Below are 25,884 nucleotides of genomic sequence, written 5' to 3'. Positions count from 1 at the left end.
GTGTTCATAAAGGTGGCGTTTTGCTCTATGAAAAATCCTTAATTGTCATTTGTCATTGCAACGTCTATTCCTTTTCCTTTTTCAGATTTGGATAATTTAGTTTCCAAAATGAAGTGTGGAACAGAATGCATTTATTAATTTCTTTTTTTTTTTAGAGATAGGGTCTTGCTTTGTTGCTCAGGCTGACTTTGAACTCCTTGGCTGTAGTATTCCTGTTGCCTCAGCCTCCCAAGTAGCAAGGACTACAGGTACATGTCATGGCATCAGGCTAAGAATGAAATTTTTTTTTTTTTTTTTTTGAGTCGGAATTTTGCTCTTGTCGCCCAGGCTGGAGTGCAGTGGTGTGATCTCAGCTGTCTCCTGGGTTCAAGCAATTCTCCTGCCTCAGCCTCCCGAGTCGCTGGGATTACAGGTGTGCGCCACCACCCCTGGCTAATTTGTTTGTATTATTAGTAGAGACGGGGTTTCTCTGTGTTGGCCAGGCTGGTCTTGAACTCCTGACCTCAGGTGATCCGTCCCCATCGGCCTCCCAAAGTGCTGGGATTACAGGTGTGGGCCACCGCTCCTGGCCTTAAGAATGAAATTTTAATTGAGTCTATTTTTTTTTTTTTTTTGAGATGGAGTCTTGCTCTGTTGCCCAGGCTGTAGTGCAATCTCAGCTCACTGCAACCTCTGCCTCCCAGGTTCAAGCGATTCTCCTGCCTCAGCCTCCCAAGTAGCTGGGATTACAGGCACCTGCCACCATGCCCCACTAATTTTTGTGTTTTTAGTAGAGACAGGGTTTCACCATGTTGGCCAGGGTGGTCTCGAACTCCTGACCTCATGATCCACCTGCCTTGGCCTCCAAAAGTGTTGGGATTACAGGCTTGAGCCACTGTGCCCAGCCCAATTGAGTGTTTTGATTGCCCTCTCATGCCGTCAGTGTCACTGGTACTAATTGTATAGTGAGGGTCAAGAAAAAGATTCAGTATGATTGTATCTTCAATGAGTAAATTTTCCTGGGAAGGAACATTCTTTTTATAGAAATGATTCTGAATCTGGTAAAGTTATGCTGCTTTGGTTTACAGCTCTGTGGTATACATATTTAGTACATGAGGACAGAGAACATGTTTGGCACATCATGAGTACTTAAGTATATATGTAAGAATGAGGGCTGGGTGCAGTGGCTTACATCTCTAATTCCTGCACTCTGGGAGTCTGAGGCAGGAGGATCACTTGAGGCCAGGAGTTTGAGGCTACCCTGGACTGTTACCATAGTGAGACCTTGTCTCTACAAATAATAATAATAAAAAAAATTAGCCGAGGATGGTGGGGTGTGCCTATGGTCCCAGCTACTCAGAAGGCTGAGGTGGGATAATCGTTTGAGCCTGAGCAGTTGAAGCTGTGGTGCGCTGTGATTGTGCCACTGCACTCTGGTGACAGAGCGAGATCTTGTCTGGAAAAAAAAAAAAAAAAGTCTTTTGTTTGTCTACGCTTTGTGTGATAGGCAGGGCCTTACAAAATTTAAGCTGTGTAGCCTGGGCAGGTTGCTTTGTTTTCTGCCTGTTGTTACAAATTATACCCTTTTACTCTCAAACTTGCTTTTGTACCAAAGGCACCCACTGGCTTTCTGCTCATCTCACACCGTTCCCTCTATCCTTAGGTCTAGGCACACTACTAATTTGTAGGGTACAATAACAGCAACTTGTTACTATTAAAGTCTCATGTACACTTGAAAATATAAGCCTTTTGGGTCAACATACGTGGAGTAGAAAGTTTTGTCCATTTATTCAATATGGGAAGTGGGAGTAGAGGGGAGGATGTCTTCATGTAGCAGGTGAGAAGCTAATTTTTGGATCAAAGGATATCCTGATATTACCAAAGTTTGTGATTCTTAGGCCACAGAGAGAATCAGGCTCATGTGTGGAAATTCCCACCTCCTTAATTTTTTATTTGAAATTTTCAAATCTACAGAAAAATGGAAAGAATGGTACAGTGAACACCCATGTAAGCTTTACCTAGACTGACTAATGTGTACATTTTGCCATATTTGTTTTTTCTGTGTGTATATACCTATTTTTTCCTGAAGCATTTCAAAGCAAGTCACAGACTAATTACGATGCCTCATCCTTAAGAATTTCTCCTAATATGAAGGACACTCTCCTAAATAACTACAATATATTATCAGATCTAAGATGTTTAACATCTTTTTTTTTGAGACTGAGTCTCGCTCTGTCACCCAGGCTGGAGTGTAGTGACGCAATCTTGGCTCACTGCAACTTCTGCCTCCTGGGTTCAAGCGATTCTCCTGTCTTAGCCTCCTGAGTAGCTGGGATTACAGGTGTGCACCACTACACCTGGCTAATTTTTGTATTTTTAGTATAGACGGGGTTTCACCATGTTGGCCAGGCTGGTCTCGAACTCCTGACCTCAAGTGACCCATCTGCCTCGGCCTCTCAAAGCGCTGGGATTGCAGACATGAGCCACTGCGCCTGGCCACATCATTTTAATAGTAGCATCTAATAATATAAAGACCATATTGAGATTTTCCTGCCTGGTCCTAACATGTCTATTAAAGCCTCACCTGCTTCCCTTTTAACCTCTGGAACCTAAAACAAACAAACAAGCAAAAATGGATGAGTGTACCCTCCTAGAGATTTTGATCCAGATGTCTGGGGTTAGTCACAAGCATCTGTATTTTCTTTTCTTTTTTCTTTTTTCTTTTTTTTTTTTTGAGACAGGTTCTCCCTCTGTTGCCCAGTCTAGAGTGCAGTGTCATGATCTTAGCTCACTGCACCCTCTACTTCTGGGTTCAAGTAATTCTCATGCCTCCCGAGTAGCTAGGATTACAGGTGTGTGCCACCTCGCCTGGCTATTTTTTATCTTTTCATTAGTGGTGGGGTTTCACCATGTTGGCCGGGCTGGTCTTGAACTGCTGACCTCAAGTGATCCACCTGCCTTGGCCTCCCTAAGTGCTGGGGTTACAGGCGTGAGCCTGGCCTGTATTTTCTTCAAACTGTTACCCTGATTCTAACATGTACCTCTTTGAGAACTACTGCCACCATGGTACAGCTGAGTATTCCACTTTAAGGTGGTATGTTGCAGAAGGGATTCCTGGACTGAGATTACTGGAGCCTAGGCCAACTGAGCTAGAATATTCCTGAATTATGTTTTTTTAAATTAACAGTTTATTGTGATATAATTCACATATGATGTAATTCACCCACTTAAAGTATACAGGTCAGTGTTTTTTGGCGTATTTCACAGACATGTACAGCCATCACTGTAGTCAATTTAAGAATATTTTCTTTACTTTAGAAACTGTACTCTTCAGGTATCACCTCCTCATTGTTCCATCCCTGCCCTTGCCCCTGCACTAGGCAACCACTAATCTACTTTCCACCTCTATAGGTTTGCCTATTCTGTATTTTTCATATAAATCGAATCAAATATGTGGCCTTTTGTGGCTGCTGCTTTGACTTAGTCTAATGTCTTCAGGATTCATCCTTTTTGCAGCATGTGTTCCTTTTTATTGCCAAACAGTATTTTGTTGTATGTATATATCATATTTTGTTTAGCTGTTCATCAGTTGATTCATTTCCTTCATTCTTCACCTTCATTTTCTAATGTTTATTGAGGGGATTTATCTGGGGGCTTATTTTTCCCATATATGTTGAAATCATGATCCTAATTAATGATTACCAGGGCATGTTCTAAAAAGGATCATAATAATCATATGATATGATCATATATGTTCCTAGGGATGGAGAAGAACTTAGGTGGCATCTTGTTCAAGATTAGTTATTTTTCTTCTTCTTCTAAAAAAAAAATTATATAGAGTGAAAATCTGTTGTTAAAAGTGGGTTGTTTCTGCCTTTTGGCTAGTATAAATAATAGCCAAATAATAATAATGCTACAAACATTCATGTACAAATTTTAATGTAGATACATGTTTTCATTTCTCTTGGATATATATCTAGGAGAGAAGTTGCTGAGTCATATGGTAACTCTGTGTTTAATCATTTGAGAAACTTTGATTTCTCTACATCCTTGCTATCCTGGCGGGTGTGAAGCGATATCTTGTGTCTTTGATGTGCGTTTCTCTAATGACTCATGATGTTGAGCGTCTTTCATGTGCTTACCAGACATTTATTTGTCTTCTTTGAAGAAATGTCTATGTGGATTATTGGCCATTTTTAAAATTGAATATTTTTTTCTTTTATTATAAATTTGTAAAATAATTGTTTCTTTAGACCTGAATCCAATTTTTTCTCTTTCCCAGGGAACTGCTTTTTGTTTTCTCTTGTGCTTTTTTTTTCCTGAGCTACTTATTTATCTACTGTAACTTCAAGCCAGCTCTTCTCTTTCCATTCTTCTGCCCGAAGATTTTCAGTTGAATATTTTATGTTAGGTGGCACATTTGCTCCTTGATGTTAAATACCTATTTCTGCTTTGACCACCCATACTGGAATAAACCTCATTGTCTACCCTGCTTCTGACTGTGACATTTCTGAAAAATCTTAACTAGAATGTATTCTCTTTGGAGTAATGGCCGTCTACAGTACATGGACCCAGCCTCCAAAGAACTTTTGGGTTAGCAGAACAGGATTCACATTTAACAGGACAACCATTTAAAAATAATAAAACGTGACATGTACATAAATATTGTATTGATTATGATTTAAATAGTAACAAAAGGGGACAAGAATTATGCTAGTTATAATTATTGGGATGATAGGCCGGGCGCGGTGGCTCAAGCCTGTAATCCCAGCACTTTGGGAGGCCGAGACGGGCGGATCACGAGGTCAGGAGATCGAGACCATCCTGGCTAACACGGTGAAACCCCGTCTCTACTAAAAACATACAAAAAACTAGCCGGGCGAGGTGGCGGGCGCCTGTAGTCCCAGCTACTCGGGAGGCTGAGGCAGGAGAATGGTCTAAACCCGGGAGGCGGAGCTTGCAGTGAGCTGAGATCCGGCCACTGCACTCCAGCCTGGGCGACAGAGCAAGACTCTGTCTCAAAAAAAAAAAAAAAAAAAAAAAAAAAAATAAAAAAAATAATAATAATTATTGGGATGATAACTTGTAGGAGGTTAGATTTGACCGGAGTCTGGAGATTAGATAAGCAAAAGCCTTAAAGTTGCAAATATTTTAATTTTGAGGCTATCTAGATGATGTTTTTATGAAGAGATTTTTGGCTCTTCATTTTCTGGTGTCTATTGAGAGGATTTCTCAGAGGGCTTATTTTCCCCATATATGTGGGAACCATGATCCTAATTAGTGGTTCCCAGGGCATGTTCTAAAACAGATCATAGAATCATATTATTATATGTTCTTAGGGATAGAGTAAAACTTAGATAGTGTCTTGTTCAAGATTAGTTATTATTTGTATTCTTAAAAATATATATGCAGTTAAAATCTGTTGTTAAAAGTGGCATAGGAGAAAGACCCCTGCATTAGAAATCAGAAGACCAAGCTCTGATGCTGCTATGTGAATTTGAATAAACATATTGGAGCCTGTGTTTTTCTCATCTGTAAAATGAGGTTAATTCCTGCTTTGCTTTCTTCTGAGTATGTTAACTAGTATCTGCAGTTTTGATCTTTGCCTTCTGTATCTCTGATGCAAATCCACTTGGCTGTATCACCATTTCTAAGACTCACCCTACCTGTCTGCTGTCTTTCCATCCCCCCAAGCCAGTTCTTCCTTGTTCATGCTGTCTTTTTTTTTCTTTCCATAATCGAAATTTTATTGGTAGTGTTGAGGATCAGTACACAGACATTTCCATTTGTTCACAGTTCTTAACATATCTACCAAAAATCTGAAAAGCCATGTATTGTAATTGTTTTTTAAAAAGTTATTCCAGTGACTTTCCAGCTTAAAATTTGGAGGCAAATTTTTCTTAGGAGGCCATCAAGTATCCTAAGGAAAGTACCAGTATTGTCAAGTGTTACATACATCCTGCCAATCTACCAGTTCACAATTTAGTAGTATATATACTACATACTTAAATTTTCAGTCTTTTGCAGCACATTAACAAAGTTATCAGGAAAGTAAGACTACTTTGACTAAAGGTGTTACAGAGTGCACACAATTCTGACAGGGAGAGCCATGATCAGGGAGTGATTTTCATTAGGAAACAATTCTACTAAAAAACAGCATGAGAATAGAAGTATTCTAAAATGTTCAAGTCATGATTACCAATAACCATTCTAACATGATACTATGATTATAGCAAACTGCTATAATCTTAAACTGAATTGGGAATATTTCTAACTGGAACAAAAGATAAGATATTCTGTTGAACATTTTATCATCAGTTCTCATGTTGAATATGACATGTCATTTTGAGTGCCATATTATTATTGAATTTTGTTGAGATTTTCATATAACATAAAATCGACCATTTTAAAGTGTACACTTTAGTGGCATTTTGTGCATTCACAATGTGTGCAGCCACCACCTTTATCAAGTTTTAAGACATTTTCACCACCATCCCTTGCAAAAAAAATCCTCTACCATTAAACAGTCCTTATTCATTCCACCCTCATTCTAGCTCTGGCAACCACTAATCTGCTTTTTGTCTCTGTGGATTTACCTATTCTAACATTTCATATAAATGGAATCATAAAATATGTGACCTTTTATGCCTGGCTTTTTTCACTTAGCCCAATGCTTTCATGATTTTTCTGCATTATAGCATGTATCAATACTTTATTCCTTTTTATGACTGAATAAGATTCCATTGGATGGATAAGCCACACTTTGTTTATCTGTTTGTCTGCTGATAGACATTTGGGTTGTTTCTACCTTTTAGCCATTGTGGATAATACTGCTGTGAGCATTTGTGTACATGAACTTGTTTTGAGTACTTGTTTTCTGTATTTTTGGGTATGTACCTATACCTAAGAGTAGACTTGTTGGATGATACAGTAATTCTTTGTTTAATTTTTTGAAGAACTACCAAACTTTTGGTTTGCTGCACCATTTTATATTCTTCCCAGAAATACATTAGGGTTCCAGTTTCACTGCATCTTGCCAACACTTTTCTGTTTTTTTAATTATAGCCATCATAGTGGGTGTTAAGTGGTCTCTCACTGTGGCTTTGATTAGTATTATACTTTAATAATATTTTAGAACTGTCTGTCAAGGTCACATGGAGTATGCTTTTTCTTTTTTTGAGACGGAGTCTGGCTCTGTCGCCCAGGCTGGAGTGCAGTGGCCGGATCTCAGCTCACTGCAAGCTCCGCCTCCCGGGTTCATGCCATTCTCCTGCCTCAGCCTCCCGAGTAGCTGGGACTACAGGCGCCCGCCACCTCGCCCGGCTAGTTTTTTGTATGTTTTTAGTAGAGACGGGGTTTCACCGTGTTAGCCAGGATGGTCTCGATCTCCTGACCTCGTGATCTGCCCGTCTCAGCCTCCCAAAGTGCTGGGATTACAGGCTTGAGCCACCACGCCCAGCCAGAGTATGCTTTTAAAGGAAGTAACAAAACTCCAAGACTTTTCTTAGAACCTTTTCTCATCGTTAAAAAGATTCTTTCTTTAATTTATATTATTTTAGTTGAAAAGTAATCCCATCATTCTTAATTTATTTTTCCTTAATTTTCACAAGTTCAAAGAGGAAAAACCCATAGATGTTTGTTTTACCTACTTCAGTGTTATAAAGAGATTCCAAATTCAGCACTTCCCCTTTCAGTATTACCTTTCTGCCCCTGTAGTTTTGCATTTTCTATTGTGAAAGGTGGAGATATCTATATCTATATGTCAGTTGGCTTTATTGAGGTATAGTTTACATAGAATAAAATTCACCCATTTTAAGTGTTCAGTTTGATGACTTTTGGCAGATGTATACAGTTGTGTCACCACCACCACGATTATGATATAGATATATAAGAATTATGATATAGAACAGAACAGCATTCCCCAACCTTTTTGGCACCAGGGACTGGTTTCATGGAAGACAGTTTTTCCACAGATGGGTGGAGGGGGGATGGGAGATGGTTTCAGGATGAAACTGTTCCACCTCAGATCATCAGGCATTAGCTAGATTCTCATGAGGAGTGTGCAACCTAGAATCCCTCGTATGCACAGTTCACAATAGGGTTCGTGCCCCTATGAGAATCTAATGCTGCGCTGCTGATCTGACAGGAGATGGAGTTCAGGCGGTAATGCTCACCCTCATGCAGCTCATCTCTTGCCATGTGGCCTGGTCCCAAACAGGCCATGGACCTGGTATAGAATATGTCTGCCACCCCATGTTCGCTTGTGTCCCTTTGCTGTCTGTTCTCTCTCCCCAGGCCCAGCCTTTGGCAACTACTGATGTGCTTTTTGTCACTGCAGTTTTGCCTTTTCCAGAATTTCATAGAAATGGAATCAATACAGTATGTAGTCTTTTGTGTTTTTTCTCAATCTCAGAATCTCCTTCTGAGATTCATCCATGTTGTTTTGAGTGTCAGTAGTTTGTTCCTCTTTATTGCTGAAAAGGGTTCCATTGGCATGGGTGTACAGACTTTTCCATTCCCTAGTTAATGACCATATGGGTTGTTTCCAGTTTTTGCCTGTTAGGCAGAGAGCTGCTATGAAAGTTCATATAAGTTTTTTTTTTTTTTTTTTTTTTTTTTGGTATAGAATATGCTTTTATTTCTCTTGGGTAAATACCTAGGAATGAGACTGGTGGAATGTTTATTTACCAGTGTAAATTTGTCTTTATAAGAAACTGCCAACCTGTTTTCTAAAGTGGCTATACCATTTTTGCGTTTCCACCAGCAGTTGCTCCACATCTTATCAGTACTAGGTATTATCATCTGTTTTTTTTTTTTTTTTTTTTTTTGAGATGGAGTTTCACTCTTGTTGCCCAGGCTGAAGTGCAATGGCACAATCTCGTCTCATTGCAACCTCTGCCTCCCGGGTTCAAGCCATTCTCCTCCCTCAACCTCCCAAGTAGCTGAGATTACAGGCGCATGCCACCATGCCCAGCTAATTTTCGTATTTTTAGCAGAGATGGGGTTTCGCCATGTTGGTCAGGCTTGTCTCGAACTCCTAACCTCAGGTGATCCACCCACCTCAGCCTCCCGAAGTGCTGGGATTACAGGCACGAGCCACCATGCCCAGCTATCATTTTAAAAATTTTGGCCATACTAGTGGATGTGTAGGAGTTTCTCATTGTGGTTTTAATTTGCATTTCTCTAATGACTAATGAGATTGAACATATTTTTGTGTGCTCATTTGCCAATTTTTTATATATATATATATATATATATATATTTTTTTTTTTTTTTTGAGACCGAGTCTCGCTCTGTCGCCCAGGCTGGAGTGCAGTGGCTGGATCTCCTGGGTTTACGCCATTCTCCTGCCTCAGCCTCCCGAGTAGCTGGGACCACAGGCGCCCGCCACTTCGCCCGGCTAGTTTTTTTGTATTTTTTTAGTAGAGATGGGTTTTCACCGTGTTAGCCAGAATGGTCTCGATCTCCTGACCTTGTGATCCGCCTGCCTCAGCCTCCCAAAGTGCTGGGATTACAGGCTTGAGCCACCGCGCCAGGCCCTTTTTTTTTTTTTTTTTTTTTTTTTGAGATGGAGTCTCGGTCTGTTTCCCAAGCTGGAGCGCAGTGGCACGATCTTGGCTCACTGCAACCTCCGCCTCCCGGGTTCAAGCAATTCTTTTGCCTTAGCCTCCTGAGCAGCTGGGATTACAGGCGTGCACCACCATGCCTGGCTAATTTTTGTATTTTTAATGGAGACGGGGTGTTGCCATGTTGGCCAGGCTCTTCTTGAACTCCTGACCTTAGGTGATCCACCTGCCTTGGCTTCCCAAAATGCTGGGATTACAGGCGTGAGCCACTGCGCCCAGTCAGCTATTTTCATATATATATATTCTGTGATGAAATGTCTGTTCAAACCTTTTGTCGATTTAAAAAATTGTTTTTTTTTGTCTTGAGTTTCAGGAATTCTTTGTATATTCTGGATACAAGTTATATATCAACTATATGCCTTCTAAACGTATTCTCCCTGTGACTTACATTTTCATTTTCTTATCAGTGTTTTACACAAACATTTATATACAAAAAATGTGGAAATCTATTGTATCCTTCTATACTAACAATGAATAACTAGAAATAAAAACTTAAAAAATCAAGACTGTTTGCAATAGTTTAAAAATATGAACTACTTGAAGATAAATTTCAGAAACCATTTGGAAGACCAGTACATTGAAAACTACAAAACATTACTGAGACAAATTAAAGAAGACCTAAATAAATGGAGAGATAAAATATTTTTGTGTATTGGAAGACCCATATCTTTCCTTTTTTTTTTCCTTTGTGACAGGGTCTTACTGTGTCATCCAGGCTGGAGTGTAGGGGTGTGATCTTGGCTCACTGTGACCTCTGCCTCCTGGGCTCCAGTGATCCTCCCACCTCAGCCTCTGGAGTAGCTGGGACTACAGGCACTATCACAGATTTTTTTTTTTTTTTTTGAGACGGAGTCTTGCTCTTTTGCCCAGGCTAGAGTGCAGTTGCGTGGTCTCAGCTCACCGCAACCTCCGCCTCCCGGGTTCAAGTGATTCTCCTGCCTCAGCCTCCCGAGTAGCTGGGATTACAGGTGCCTGCCACCATGCCCGGCTGATTTTTTATGTTTTTAGTAGAAACGGGGTTTCACCATGTTGGCCAGGCTGGTCTCGAATTTCTGACCCTGTGATCTGCCTGCCTCGGCCTCCCAAAGTGCTAATATTACAGGCGTGAGCCACCACCCAGCCACGTCTGGCTAATTTTTGTATTTTTTGTAGAGATGGGGTTTTGCCATATTGCCCAGGCTGGTCTTGGACTCCTGTACTCAAGCCATCCTCTTGCCCTGGCCTGCCAAAATGCTGGTTTACAGGCATGAACCACCTGGTGCCCAGTCTAGGAAGACTCATATCATGAAGATGTAAATTTTCTCCGTTAAGCTATAGATGTAATGCAATCCCGATCAAAACCCAGGTAGTATTTTTCAGAAAATATCAAGCTGATTTCAAATGTATATTGAAATGTAAAGGACCTAGAATAACCAAAACAATATTAAAATGAAGACCAGAATCAAACTTATGTTATGACTTTATAAACGTACAGTAGTCAGGTCAGTGTGATTATTGGTATAAGGATAGATATATAGATCACTGGAATCAAATAGACAAATTTGCCAAGGCAATTTAATGGGAGAAAAGGTAGTCTTTATAACAAGTGATGTTGAAACAATTCACATAAAAATAACCTTGATACTTACCTCATGCTGTACAAAAATTAACTTGAAATGGGTAACTGACCAAATGTAAGAGCTTAAATCATAAAATGTGTAGAGGAAAACGGGTTTTTGTGATTTTAGGTGGGGCAAAGGTTTCTTGGAGTAAAAAAAGCTTGACCTATAAAAGGAAAAAAATTGACTTTTATCAGAAAGAAAAAGTTTGCCCATGAGTATTTATTTTTAATGGGATGAGGACAAATTGAAGTGTATCTACAAAGGGGTGGAATGATGAGTGATACTTGTGTTAAAGAGTTATTAACAGATTTTGTTGTCTGTTTGGATTTTAATACATATCACTACCTTTACCTTTGAAGGTAGAAATCTAGAAGTCATAATGAATGTTCTTTGCATACAACTCCTGTGGGTTTACCCATTAATTTGTACTTTTTTCATTTCTACTCAAGAAAATATATTTGAATGAAATCATTGTGAATGCCTTATACTTTACAGAAGTAAATACAAACTCAGGCTGTACACCTGTGTTCCAGGTCTTACTACTGCCACTTAGTAATCATATGACGCTCTACAAGTCACTAAACTTCTTTTTTCTTTTTTTTTTTTTTTTTTTTTGAGACGGAGTCTCGCTCTGTCGCCCAGCCCAGGCTGGAGTGCAGTGGCGCGATCTCGGCTCACTGCAAGCTCCGCCTCCCGGGTTCACGCCATTCTCCTGCCTCAGCCTCCCGAGTAGCTGGGACTACAGGCGCCCACAACCGCGCCCGGCTAATTTTTTGTAATTTTTAGTAGAGACGGGGTTTCACCGTGGTCTCGATCTCCTGACCTTGTGATCCGTCTGCCTCGGCCTCCCAAAGTGCTGGGATTACAGGCGTGAGCCACCGCGCCCGGCCCGTCACTAAACTTCTTTAAGCCTCTATTTTCTCATCTTTAAAATCAAAATAATGTTAAGACTTTCCTCATGGAGTTTTCAGGATGAAATGAGACAATCCATTTAAAATAGCATAGTGCCAGATTTGTAGTTAAATGTAGAGGCAGCCAAAAGCTACCTCCCTACATAGTGAACTATAACCTAATTTAATATATAAACTACCTGCAACCTAACCTGAGAGTATACTCCTGTAACAAGTAGCTGAGTCTCAGTCAAGCATAGCAGCCAAATTTTCAACCAATCATATAGGCTGAATATTGCCAAAGCATGTTCAAATAAGGCAAACACCTGAACTGCAGCCCATCAGGCTACTTCTGTATGTCATTTGTTTCTCTGGCCGTAAATATAGCCTACATGTATTGGGGGATGGAGCATTCTGAACTGCATTTGATACTGAATGCTAACTGGTTCATTAATCTCTCTATTTTTTTGAGACAGGGACTTGCTTAGTCACCCAGGGTGGAGTGCAATGACATGGCTCACTGCAGCCTGGACCTCCTGGGCTTGAGTGATGCTTCTGCCTCAGGCTGCTCCCTCCCTCACCTTTCCCAGTAGCTGGGACCACAGTTTTTTTTTCTTATTATTTGTAATGGGGGTTGGGGGTGGGGGCTCCCTGTGCTGCCCAGGCTGGTCTCAAACTTCTGGGCTCAAGCAATCCTCCAGTCTCCGCCTCTGCCTCCCAGAGTGCTGGAATTACAGGGGTGAGCCACCGCACCTGGCAAATCTGTTTTTTGTTCAATTAAGTCATTAAATTTAACTTGTCTCAGGTTTTTCATTTAACAATATGAACAAAATTGTGTATTTTTTTTTTCTTTTTATGCCTTGGTACTTCAAGTAGTTATTAGTATCTGTGATACAGTAAGAAATATTGTATATATTTCTTAACATATGTGTATATTTCTTCTGTATATATATAATTACCGTGATATGGTAAGAAATATATATATTCCTTATATATATAGCTGGGACCACAGATGCGTACCACCATGCCTGGCTAATTTTTTGACTTTTTTGTAGAGACAGGATTTGGCTATGTTGTGCAGGCTAGTCTCTGCTGGGCGAGGTGTCAGAACCCCAGCAGTGGAGGGTGGTTGGCTCACTGGTCGTAAAATAATTTACTGACAGCAGTATAGGTTTAGAAAGGAAAGTTTTATTAGATAGAATGCTGCAGCAGAGTGCAGTACAGTGCTTCATTCAGCAAGAGAGGACTGTGTTGCGGTGGATTTTCCTTAGGGGTATTTATGGACTTTAAAGCAGAGCCTTAGGGTAATTTGGATCCTATTAGTTATGTAGGCCATGATAAATTATTACATTTGTAGACTTTGGGTGCCTTGATGTCAGCAAGGGTTGCAAAATGAGTTTTGACATGCATGCATCCTGGAGATGTATAGAAATTCTAGTTACGTATACATTTTTGGGAAAGAAGCCTGGTACCAGACGCTGGCTTTATATAATAGAGAAGTCTAATTACTTTTTGATTTTTCAGATAAGGAGTTTTTGTCTCCAGATGGTCTGCTTGATTGCCACGAGGTGATCATTGTATTCTTCTGTGTCTAACTCCCAGGCTCAAGCGATCCACCTGCTTTGGCCTCCCTAAGTACTGACTGGGATTATAGGAATGAGCCACTGTACCTGGCTGGTACTTTTATCTGAAATTGAGAATACAGGAAAAGGAACAGGTTTTGGGGAGGAAATTAATGAGTATGATTCTCAGATGATGACAGGTAATCTGGTGTACATATCCTTTTAAAATTATTGATATGAAATTTACGTAACAAAATCAACCATTTTAAAGTGAACAATTCAGTGGCATTTAGTACTGGCAGATCTGTTTTTCACAATACAACTGCCACCTCTATCTAGTTGCAAAACCCGTCTGTTACTTTAGATTTAAACCTCTTATCCATTAAGCCCTTTCTCCCCACTCCCCTTCCATGCAATTTGCATTTTGTCTCTATGGAGTTCTCTATTCTGGATATTTTATATAAATAGTATTATACATATGTGACCTTCTGTATCTGGTTTATTTCATTTAGCATAATGTTTGGATGTTCATCCACATTCTAGCATATATTGGTACTTTATTCCTTTTTTTGGTTGAATAATATCTCATTGTATGTGTCCAACACAACTTTTTATCCATTGATGGACACTGGGCTGTTTCCACCTTTTGGATACTGTGAATAGTGCTGCTATGAACTATACATGTACTTGTGTACTTGTCTTCAGTTCTATGGGGGATATACCTGGGGTGGAATCGCAAATAAATATGGTAATTTAACTTTTTGAGGAATTACCAAACTTCTCCGTAATAGCTTTCCATTTTACAGTTCCTCTAGCAGTGTACCGAAGGTTTCAATTTCTCTATATCTTTGTCAACTTGTTATATTCCATTTAAAAAATTATTATTTAATTATACTATCCTGGTGAGTATGAAGTGGTACTTCATTGTGGTTTTGATTTGTAGTTCTGTGATGACTAATGATGTTGAGCATCTTTTCATGTGTTTTTTGACCATTTATATATCTTCTTTGGAAAAATGTCTGTACAAGTCTTTTGCCCATTTGTAATTGAATTTTTGTTGTTGTTGAGTTTTAAGTTTGTTATATATTCTGGATATTAGACCCTTAGTTTTATGATTTCCAAATATTTTCTCCCATTCTCGTTATCTTTTTAGTTTGTTGATAATGTCCTTTGAAGTTTAAAAATGCCCTTGATGAAGTCCAACTTATCTGTGTTTTTCTGTTGCTGCTTATGCTTTTGGTTTCATATCTAAGAATCCTTTGCCAGCTCCAAGGTCATGATTTATTTCTAGGTTTTCTTCTATGAATTTTATGGTTTTACCTCTTATATTTACTTCATTGACCCATTTTTAGTCAGTTTTTATATTCAGTGTGAGGTAAGAGTTTATTTTTTTGCATGTGGATATCTACTTTTTAGGTATCCTTTCAAGAGTTATATGTCCAGAGTAAAGCATAGCAGTTTAGGGCTATAGATGTGGACTTGGAAGCTGTGGATTAAATCACCATGGGAGAGAGTACGGAGAAAAGGAATGTAGGGGAGCATGAAAAAATTACATGTGAAAGGATACATAATGTTAGTGAAGTATTCAACTTGGTTAAGAACTGTAGGAGTTTAGATAAAGTGCATTCACTTGAGAATTGCTGTCCTTTTCACTCTTGGTTTTTCTTTTTGTAAGAAGAACTTGTTTCTAATGCCATCTAGTGTCTTTTCAAAGGTATACGAGTAATGTTAAGAGGTTTTAAAATAAAAGTTGTGAAATTTCATGAAACTTGAGCAGTATATTAGCGGTCTTAGCTTACTCTCAAGAGCATCCTTAAGAGAGAAGTAAAAGAATGCATTAATTACTTTGAACAAATTCAGAGCTGAATTTCATCTTGAATTGTTAAGCATTTTTTATCCTCTCTTTTGTGTTAATTTGTAAAGAATTTAGGATACCTTAAAAATAGTGATGTCTAAATTTTTTTTTCTTATCTTGAATTTGTCTTACAAAAATTATAGACAGCCTTACTTTTTTGTTTTGGTTTTTGTTTTTGAGACAGGGTCTTGCTCTGTCACCCAGGCTGGAGTGCAGTGGTGCAGCCTTGGCTCACCGCAGCGTTAACTTCCTAGGCTGAAGTGATTCTCCTGCCTCAGCCTCCTGAGTAGCTGGGACTACAGGCGTGGGCCACCATACCTGGCTAATTTTTATTTTTATTTGCTTATTTTAAAACTTTTATTTATTTATTTATTTATTTATTTGAGATGGAGTTTCACTCTTGTTGCCCAAGTTGGAGGGCAATGACGCAATCTTGGCTCACTACAACCTCCGACTCCCGGGTCAAGTGATTCTCCTGCCTCAGTTTCCTGAGTAGCTGGGATTACAGGTGCCTGCCACCACGCCCAGCTAATTTTTAGTATTTTTAGTAGAGATGGTGTTTCACCATGTTGGTCAGGCTGGTCCCAAACTCCTGGCCTCAAGTGATCCACCCGCCTCAGTCTCCCAAAGTGCTGGAATTATAGATGTGAGCCACTGCTCCCAGCTTAATTTTTATTTTTAAACTTTTTGTAGAGATGGGACTTTACAGTGTTTGCCAGTTTGGTCTTAAGCCCCTGGACTCAAGCAATCCTCCTGCCTCAGACTTCAAACTGTCGGGATTACAGTTGTGAGCCACTGCACCTGCCAAACCTCTAAAATTTTAAAAGGCATTTAAAATAAAAAAAATTTTTAGATAAATTGGTTGGTTGATTGGTGTGTTAGTCCATTTTCTGCTGCTATGACAGAATACTCGAAACTGGGTAATTTATAAGGAACCAAGATTTATTTCTTAGAGTTCTAGGGGCTCAGAGGCCCAAGATCAAGGTACCAGCATCTGGTGAGGGCTTTCTTGCTGTTTCCTCACATGGCAGAAAGTGGAAGGGCAGTAGAGAAGAAATCCATTCCTGCAAGCACTTTTTATAGTGACGTTAATCCATTCATGAGAACAGAGCTTTCACGACCTAAACACCTCTCAAAAGGCCCAACCTCCCACCACTGTCACATTGGGAATTACATTTCCAGCACGTGGATTTTGGGGAACATTCATACCATAGCAGTTGAGGTTACAGAAAGAGCTCTTACTGAATTTGTTGATGGTTAGAATACATGGGAGAATGTTTATGCAAGTTTTTGGTAAGGTGTCATGTATGTCAAGGAGAATGGCATTATTAAACCACCAGTAAAAAGTTGTAAGTACAGGTTTTGTTTTTACTCTTGTACAAAAATTGTCAGAGCTAGTCTTTTTGTTTTTTTCCTTTTCCTTTTTTGAAATTGCAGAAATAAATTTTATTTTTAATTTTCAGAGGTTAAAAAAAGTTATGATACTTTAAATTGTTAACAAGACTTAGTTGATATCCAATTAACCTAATACAGCATTCATGTTTTTATTATTTTCTTGAAAAGACTCAAATACACCTGCATTGTGCTCTTTTAAAAACATATTAAGGATACTTGCATTTAACAAGTTTTTTGAGGGAGAACATTGTACAACATTCATGTTTTTCATGATACTGAAAATACTGAATTGTATGTCAATTTAATTTGTCTCTTAGAGGAAATAGTAACATAATTAAAATCACTGGTTCTCTAATCTTTAGTTCTCTCTCCACAAGTAAAACCTATCACTTTTCACAATAAAAAAGCAAAAAATAATATACAGTTAAAAGGAGCTAAACTGAAATTCTTTATCCTCTTTTTCTTTTTTTGAGATGGAGTCTCGCTCCGTTGCCCAGGCTGGAGTGCAGTGGTGTGATCTGGCTCACTGCAAGCTCCGCCTCCCAGGTTCACACCATTCTCCCACCTCAGCCTCCTGAGTAGCTGGGACTACAGGCGCCCCCCCACCATGCCTGGCTAAGTTTTTGTATTTTTAGTAGAGATGGGGTTTCACTGTGTTAGCCAGGATGGTCTTGATCTCCTGACCTCGTGATCTGCCCACCTTGGCCTCCTAAAGTGCTGGGATTACAGGCATGAGCCACCAAGTCCAGCCTGTTTATCCCCATTTCAAAAGATAAATTAATTGTGGGAGATAATAACAATCATCACGGATTTTTTTTTAACCATTTAACTCTGGTTCAAAAGATAAATAATAGTCTATAATCCACCAGTGTATACAAATTTCTTATCACATTTTCCCTTATGTTGTAAAGAAAGGAAAATAGGTTTAATGTTTAAAAGAAGGATTAATTTTACATTATTACTGAAAGACAATTTTGCTATTATCACAGCCCAAAAAGTACCCACAGGAATCTTTTAGGAAACAGGTTACTGTCCATTTCACAAAATGTGAAATTAGGTGATTGTAAATATACAAGAAAAACAAAACATTTTCTGTCCTTAGTTATATGGCTCCCTCCCGGCCTGAAATTCAGATGAAAAAGATTAAACAACTTTTGCAGATCATATCTATCTATTTTAGCAACTTAATGTAAATGAAAAGCAATCTTCATTTTAAAGTAAATGTCATAGGCCGGGTGTGGTGGCTCACGCCTGTAATTCCAGCACTTTGGGAGTCTGAGGCGGGTGAATCACGAGGTCAGAAGTTCGAGACCAGCCTGGCCAACATGGTGAAATGCTGTCTCTACTAAAAAAACACAAAACAAATTAGTTGGGTGTGGTGGTGGGTGCCTGTAATCCTAGCAACCTGGGAGGCTTAGGCAGGAGAATTGCTTGAACCTGGCAGGTGGAGGTTGCAGTGAGCCGAGATGTTACCACTGCACTCCAGCCCAGGTGACAGTGCAAGACTCCGTCTTTAAAAAAAAAAAAATCTTAACACCATTTTTGAAACTGCAAATGAAACTCTCATCGTATAAGAGAATGCCAACATCAAATTCTTGTATATTGATGATTATGTACCATAATCAATGAATGCAATTTGAAGCTCTCAAATTATTCATTTTGAATTCAAGTGAAGACCGTTAGGCTACTGCAGTCATTTCCTCATCTGAGTCATTTGATTCATCGTTTAGTTCCAATTCCCCTAAATCTTGGTCTACAATTATAATAGTTTTCCTCTTGCACTTCTTGGAAATTGCGTCAGCGTAGATTTTTCTCATTTTAATGTTTGGCAGTTTCTTCAGATCAAAGTGTCATTCCCTAAATGTTTTCAGATTACTTGCATTTAGAATGTCTGGATTCTCAAGGCCATATCCTTCATACTGCTGTCCCTCCCGCTCCATTGTCTGCTTGATGATGGTGTCCTGGGAACAGTGCCGCCTCCCCTGCCTGTTGCTCAATCTGCTCCAGCTCACTGCTAAATTTATTTAAGTACCTTTCAGTTAGTTCACAGGCATCTTTGTTTGAATATCTTTTTTTGGGGGGGATCAAGATGATTTTGAAACCATTGCAGTTTTTCACCAATAAGATTGAAACACAAGGCCTTTTCATTCTTCAATTTTTCCTTTTTTTCTTGTTTGTGGGCCTTTGTCATAATTTGAACTGCTTTTCTACTATATGGATGAATGACTTTTTTTTTTTCCCGTCCTGCACTTTTTCCCTTTGGTGCTTTAGGCATGGTGACGTCCTTGCGGCCACGGAGGAGCTCCGCACCCTAGACCCAGGCAGTCTCACCAACCACAAGAGCAGCAGCTCACATGAGTACCCGGGCCAAATCCCATGTGGGGCCTCCCTTTCTCTTTTTTTTTTTAAGATGAAGTTTTGCCATATTGCCCAGGCTGGTCTCGAACTCCTGGGTTCAAGCCATCTCCCCACCTCAGCTTCCCAAAGGGTGTGAGCCACCATGCCCGGCCAGTACTAGTCTTTTAATTAGGCCATTATTGTCATGTGTTGCTTTGCACTGGTATATTTATAGTGCTGAGCAAAGATTGAAAAGGAGTGCTACTGGTACATTCTATCATGCAGACAATATAATTATTAGTGCTAATTAGTTGCAATAGAGAACTAGTATTTACTAGACCCTATTCCTAGTTTAACGTATGTTCTCCTTTATTTTCTCAGGAACATTGAGTGAGTTGTCATTCTTCATTTTTGTGATATGTCTTATCTATAGAATGTATAGGGAACAAGGCTGGTTTCAGCATGTGTAGACTGGTGGCCTTAAGAGATAGGAATGTTAAGAAATAGTAGTAGTGTGCAATAAACCATTAATATAGCAGTCTTAGAAGGGCTATCCTTAGAAGGGCTTGTGCGGAAGGTCGACTCTTGGCTGGTATCTGGAAACTTGAATGGTAAATAGTTTCCTACAATGATCAAAATTTCCTTGAATGATAAGAATGACTTACTGTGCAAACAATATGATTTATGCTGAACATTTACCTTCCTTCTGGGAGTCTGAAATTTTGGTATGTAATAGGCAAGAGGGTGCCTGTGTGAGCAGCTCCATTAAAAACTTTGAATGGCTGGGCGCAGTGGCTCACACCTGTAATCCCAGCACTTTGGGAGGCCGAGGTGGGCGGATCATGAGGTCAGGAGATCAAGACCATCCTGGCAAACACGGTGAAACCCCGTCCCTACTAAAAAAAATACAAAAAAATTAGCCAGGCATGGTGGCAGGTGCCTGTAGTCCCAGCTACTCGGGAGGCTGAGGCAGGAGAATGGCGTGAACCCAGGAGGTGGAGCTTGCAGCGAGCCAAGATCGTGCCACTGCACTCCAGCCTGGGTGACAGAGCAAGACTCCGTCTCAAAAAGAAAAAAAAAACAAAACAAAACTTTGAACACTGAGTCTTTGGTGAGCTTTCCCAGTAGACAACATTTCATGGATATAGTTACCAGGCGTTGCTAGAAGAAATAAGTGTGTCTTATGTGACTTCACTGGGAGCGAACTCTGAGAAGCTTGTGCTTGGTTTTTTCCAGACTTTGCCTCATGTACCTTTTCCATATGCTGATTATATGCAGGGTCCTGTGAGTACTCCTGGAGGATCATGGAACCTGGGGGTGGTCTTGGTGACCCCTGACACAGTAGTCTTCGAAGGATTTATGAAAATAGTTTAGGGTATAGCCAGAGTAATCAGGCAAGAAAAAGAAATAAAGGGCATTCAAGTAGGAAGAGAGGAGGTCAGATTATCCCTGTTTGCAGATGACATGATTTTATATGTAGAAAACCCCATCATCTTGGCCCAAAAGCTCCTTCAGCTGATAAACAAATTCAGCAAAGTTTCAGGACACCAAATTAACATACAAAAAATCACTAGCGTTCCTATCTACCAACAGCCAAGCTGGGAGCCGAATCAGGAAGGCAGTCCCATTCACGATTACCACAAAAAGAATACAATACCTAGGAATATAGCTAACCAGGGAGGTGCAAGATTGCTACAATGAGAATTACAAAACTCTGCTCAAGGAAATCAGAGAAGACACAAACAAATGAAAAAACATACCATGCTCATGGATAGGAAGACTCAATGTCATTAAAATGGCCATACTGCCGAAGCAGTTTACGGATTCAATGCTATTCCTATCAAACTACCAAGAACATTCTTCACAGAACTAGAAAAAATGATTTTAAAATTCATATGGAATGAAAAAAGAGCTTGAATAGCCAAGGCAGTCCTAGGCAAAGAGAACAAAATTGGGGACCTCACGTTACCCGACTTCAAGCTGTACTGCAGGGCTACAGTAACCAAACAGCATGTTAACTGGTACAAAAGGCACATAGATTGATGGAACTTTATTTCTGGGAGAAATAAAGCTGCACACCTACGACCATGTGATCTGTAACAAAACTGACAAAAACGAGAAATGGGGAAAAGACTCCCTATTCAAGAAGTGATGCTGCGATGACCGGCTAGCCATATGCAGAAGATTAAAACTGGACCCACTCGTTTTTTTGTTTTTTTTTGAGACGGAGTCTCGCTCTGTAGCCCAGGCTAGAGTGCAGTGGTACGATATTGGCTCACTGCAAGCTCTGCCTGCCGGGTTCACGCTATTCTCTTGCCTCAGCCTCCTAAGTAGCTGGGACTACAGGCTCCTGCCACCATGCCCGGCTAATTTTTTGTGTTTTTAACAGAGACGGGGTTTCACCGTGTTGGCCAGGATGGTCTTGATCTCCTGACCTTATGATCCTCCCGCCTCTGCTTCCCAATAAAGCTGGACCCCTTCTTTACACCATATACAAAAATCCACTCAAGATGGATTAAAGACTTAAATGTAAAACCCAAAACTAAAAACCCTGGAGGACAACCTAGGCAATACCATCCTGGACATAGGAATGGGCAAAATGTTCATACAAAGACACCAAAAGCAATCTTAATAAAAGCAAAAATTGGCAAGTGCGATCTAATTAAACTTAAGAGCTACAACAAAAGAAATGATAAGCAGAGTAAACAGACAGTCCATAGAATGGGAGAAAATGTTTGCAAATTGTGCATCTGTCAAAGGTCTAATATCCAGCATCTATAAGGAACTTAAACAAATTTACAAGAGAAAAACAACCCCATTAAAAAGTGGGCAAAGGACATGAACAGACACTTTTCTTTTTTTCTTTTTTCTTTTTTTTTTTGAGACAGAGTCTCACTCTGTCTCCAGGCTGGAGTGCAGTGGCGTGATCTTGGCTCACTGCAACCTCTACCTCCTGGGTTCAAGCTGTTCTCCTGCCTCAGCCTCTTGAGTAGCTGGGACTACAGGCGCGTGCCACCATGCCCAGCTCATTTTTGTATTTTTGGTAGAGACAGGATTTCACCATGTTGGCCGGGATGGTCTCAATCTCTTGACCTTGTGATCCACCCGCCTCGGCCTCCCAAAGTGTTGGAATTACAGGCGTGAGCCACTGCACCCGGCTGAACAGACGCTTTTCAAAAGAAGGCATACATATGGCCAACAAGCATATGAAGAAAAGCTCAATATCACTGAGCATTAGAAAAATACAAATCAAAACCACAGTGAGATACCATCTCACACCAGTCAGAATGGCTCTTGTTAAAAGGTGAAAAAAAACCCAAAAAAACCCAGATGTTACCAAGGTGGCAATGAAAAGGGAACATTTATACACTATTGGGAGTGTAAATTAGTTCAACCATTGTGGAAAGCAGTGTAGGGATTCCTCAGAGAGCTAAAAGCAGAACTGCCATTTTACCCAGCAATCCCTTTACTTGGTGTATACCCAGAGGAATGTAAATTATTCAGCTATAAAGACATGTGCACGTGAATGTTCATTGCAGCACTATTCACAGTAGCAAAGACATGGAATCAGCCTAAATGCATATCAGTGACAGATTGGATAAAGAAAATTTGGTTCATATACACCACGGAATACTATGCAGCCATGAAAAAGAAACGAGATTATTTCTTGTTTAGGACTATGGATGGAGCTGGAGGCTACTATCCTAAGCAAACTAACACAGGAACAGAAAACCAAATACCACATATTCTCACTTACAAATGGGAGTCGAATGATGAGAACTCATGAATACAAAGAAGGGAATAATAAACATTGGGGTCTACTGGAGAGTGGGAGGAGAGAGTGCTGCAGAAAAAATAAGTATCGCTACTAGGCCATTGACATATATAACAGACCTTTACATGTACCCACCCCCCAACCCTGAATCTAAAATGAAAAAAAAAAGATTAAAGGTAATCTCTTCAGATTTACATTAATGGTAGGGGTTGAAAGTTGTTTAGTGTGTAATGACTTAAGGTCTTTTCATAGCATCTGAGACAGCCATCGTTTCCTCTGTTACTATTTGTCCTGGAATTGGCATTGCTTGCTTTGTACCTTTAGGATGGTGTGATGGTTAATACTGAGTGTCAACTTGATTGGATTGAAGGATGCAAAGTATTGACCCTGGGTGTGTCTGTGAAGTTGTTGTCAAAGGAGATTAACATTTGAGTCAGTGGGCTGGGAAAGGCAGACCCCCCCTTAATCTGGGTGACCACCATCTAATCAGCTGCTGCCAGCACAGCTAGAGAATATAAAGCAGGCAGAAAAATGTGAAAAGGTTAGACTGGCCTAGCCACCCAGCCTACATTTTTCTTCCATGCTGGATGCTTCCTGCCCTCAAATATTGGACTCCAAGTTCTTCAGTTTGGGACTTGGACTGGCTCTCCTTGCTCCTCAGCTTGCAGACAGCTTATTGTGGGACCTTGTGACCATGTGAGTTAATACTTAAAAAACTCCTCTTTGTATATATGTATCTATCCTATTAGTTCTGTCCCTCTAGGGAATCCTGGCTAATACAGATGGTATTGCTTCTGCCATGTCCCCTTCATGTACTTTATGGTTTGTAAAGGAGATTGAAAGAGCAGCACTCTGTTTTCTTGGCCTGTTAACTCTTTGTATCGGGTCTTATGTTCCTCGTTTTCATTATTTTTATACAGTTAATATTATATGTGTGCCCACTATTTTAAAGTATTATACTGGGGACTGTACGTGATAAAAAAGAATAAGATACATACCTCATAAGCTGCTTCATCTGGGCCTGTTTCTTCTTTTTTTCCTGTACTTTGCCTAAGCTTAGTAAGTCTTCTTCTGCTTTTTTTTTTTTTTTTTTCATTTTCTGCCTCAGGATTTCCTGACTGATATTTTATATTTGTGAATACAGTTAACAGTTTAGGCACTAACAAACTCTCTTAGAATGTTCATCTTATTTCCCATATTTGCAAAATTGTTTTACCCTATATAATGACATCTTTTGGAGCATATACTGTGGTGTGTGTGTGAGAGAGAGAGAACAGAGAGCAATCACAGTTTGTTACTATGTTTAATGAGAGAGAGAATTTTAGGAAGAATTGTGAGTTAAGATATTCTGTCATTGTTTAACATATGGATTGTATATATAATAAATGGTTAATAATGCAAACTCTGATAGGCTAAACTGAATTTATTGTAGTTCATTTGGTTCTGCGATCCACTTGAAACTAATTTGCAAATTTTCAGCATAAATTGCTTATTACACAGAAACATTTGTCTGTTGTAGGACTTGGGAAATAATCTTGCAAGAATGTTGTAAAGTTAAAGGTAAATTGACCAAGGATAGTACCAATTCTTTGGCAGAGAGATACAAAAGGGGGATAACATCAATATAATTGTAATCTTGAGGATAATATTGTTTAGGTAGACCTTTAAATTGAGGCCATGGCATGTCTGGGCTGTTGGGTCCCTTTCTAAATCTCATCTGGTTTAAGTTAGTAATAAGATATACTATATCCATATGTTGTCTAGATTTTTATTCATTCAGCAGACATATTTCTAGTTCTCATGGGGTATCAGGAATTGCGGTGAATGCAGGAGAAATTCAGATATGATATATAAGACATTGTTCTTGCTCTTAGGGAACTACTTAACTAGTAATCGTATGATTGCCATAATAGAGAACTGTGTGAGGCATGGTTTGATCACAACAGCGGTGATCAGTTCTGGATGTGGGTGGGATTTAAAAGCTTAATAATGATAATGCTTGAGTTGAGTTTTAAAGAATGATTAGAAGTGAACAGGCATATCAGGAGTGTCTGTGAAGGAATAAATTTTTCTAGGGAATGAAGGAAAGCTTCATGGAAGAGGTAGCATTTGAGCTGGACTCTAAAGGATAGGGAAGATTTAGACAGTGAAAGATTGAGCCTGGGGAGGGACTGGGCCTTTCTGGAGTAGAGAACATGCTGTAAAGGTATGGTTGTTTAAAATCTGTGAAATGACAAGTAGTTTATTTAGGCTGGAGTATGGAGTTTATTTATTCATACTATATGGCAGTCATTGTGCCTAGTGCTGGCTGCATCTTAGTAAACAAAACAGACATGGTCCCTGTCTTCATGGAGCCTCAGGGAAGGAGTGGAATGGTAGCTTGTGAATAGTAGGTTGAGTAGATAGGATTAAATAGTGAAGGAGTTTGAATATTAAGTGGAGGCATTAGGACTTAATTTTTAGGTAGCGAGGAGCACTGGAGGATTATTGAAATGGTTGCAAATGTTTGACTCTGGCACTGAAGAGAGAGTAGAGTGAAGGGGATCTTGTTTAGAGGTGATAGCTGGAGTTAAAGGATAGTGTGCCGATATAATAAATAAGTAGGTCGGTGAGAAGAGAGATCAGTGTCTGTTAAGTGGTCAGAGAATTTTTTTTTTTTTCCGAGATGGAGTCTCACTTGCCCAGGCTGGAGTGCAGTAGCACGAACTTGGCTCACTGCAAGCTCTGCCTCCCGGGTTCATGCCCTTCTTCTGCCTCAGCCTCCCGAGTAGCTGGGACTACAGGCGGCTGCCACCACGCTGGCTAATTTTTTTGTATTTTTTTTAGTAGAGATGGGGTTTCACTGTGTTAGCCAGGATGGTCTT

At 39.8% G+C, this 25,884-nt stretch overlaps 1 protein-coding gene and 1 pseudogene across 9 annotated transcripts in view; one reads left to right on the top strand and one right to left on the bottom strand.

Moving 5' to 3' along the window:
- The window catches only part of LOC105494952 (microtubule associated serine/threonine kinase 2), a 256,356-nt gene that overhangs the window by 33,970 nt on the left and 196,502 nt on the right, over positions 1-25,884 (top strand). The window lies entirely within an intron of this gene.
- On the bottom strand, positions 18,588-19,183 carry LOC105494951 (translation machinery-associated protein 16 pseudogene; annotated as a pseudogene).

Source organism: Macaca nemestrina, chromosome 1 (assembly GCF_043159975.1).
Source record: "Macaca nemestrina isolate mMacNem1 chromosome 1, mMacNem.hap1, whole genome shotgun sequence".
Taxonomy (NCBI): domain Eukaryota; kingdom Metazoa; phylum Chordata; class Mammalia; order Primates; family Cercopithecidae; genus Macaca; species Macaca nemestrina.
Note: the sequence above shows the minus strand (reverse complement) of the source record. Positions and strands in the feature narration are given on the sequence as shown.